This window comes from Rhagoletis zephyria, unplaced genomic scaffold (assembly GCF_001687245.7).
Source record: "Rhagoletis zephyria isolate East Lansing unplaced genomic scaffold, Rhagoletis_zephyria_1.1 Rzeph_scaffold_01378, whole genome shotgun sequence".
NCBI lineage: Eukaryota > Metazoa > Arthropoda > Insecta > Diptera > Tephritidae > Rhagoletis > Rhagoletis zephyria.
This window is the reverse complement of record NW_016158462.1, coordinates 55,191-56,202: the sequence shown is the minus strand read 5'-3', so window position 1 is coordinate 56,202 and position 1,012 is coordinate 55,191.

Sequence of the window (1,012 nt, the reverse complement as noted above, 5' to 3'; positions counted from 1 at the left end):
TCCAAAGCCCTATATCGACCTTCTAGATCTCACACTAGCAGATCCTAATTTCTACGAGCCTTGCTCAATTGACGTCATCATTGGCGCAGACCTCTACGGTCTCTTAGTAAAAGGTGGGATCAAGCACACTGCCTGCGGTTCGGCCAAGCACAAAATACGTATCTTGGCTGGGTTATTTACGGACGCATACCCTGCTCTGCATCTCCCCAACTATGTACAACACATTTCACAGCAACAACCACTGATGACCTGAGCAGCTTAGTTCAGCAGATGTGGAAATTTCATGAATTTGATGAGATACTACCTCCATCTAAAATGACACAAGACGAATTATTCTGCGAAGAGTTTTTTAAAGACACTGTTCAGCGAACTAGCTCAGGGCCGTATCAAATTCGGTATCCGTTTAAAGCCGATTGTGATCTTACAAAACTATCCAACTCGAAAGCTGACGCAATTCAACTGTTTCGGTCTCAACAAGCTAGGCTTCGAAATGACCCTGAAATGGATCATTTGTACACCACTTTCATGACACGAGTACCTAGCTTAAGGGGACATGGAGAAGGTAATTGAAAACGAGGAGCCGAGAACTGTTTGCTATATTCCGCATCATGGGGTGTACAAGGTATCGAGCTCAACCACCAAATTGCGTACAGTTTTCAATGCATCCCGTAAAACCATAGAAAACATCTCCCTAAACGACTTCATGTTGGCCCAAAACTCCAAAACGATTTAAGCCAAATAATTATTCGATTTCGGCTTCACCGCATTGGCTTCATGGCAGATATAGAAGTGTTATCGGCAGATTCTGGTCAGCCGTGATGACGCTGACATGCAGCGTATTATATGGAGAGGTACAGAAGGAGAGCCAGCAGCCTATCGATTGCTAACAGTCACGTACGGTTTAAATTGCTCACCATATCTTGCAATTAAAGTGCTACAAACATTAGCTGATGATGAAGAGTCAACTTATCCTGAGGCGTCTAAGGTCTTGCGAGAATCATTTTACGTAGAC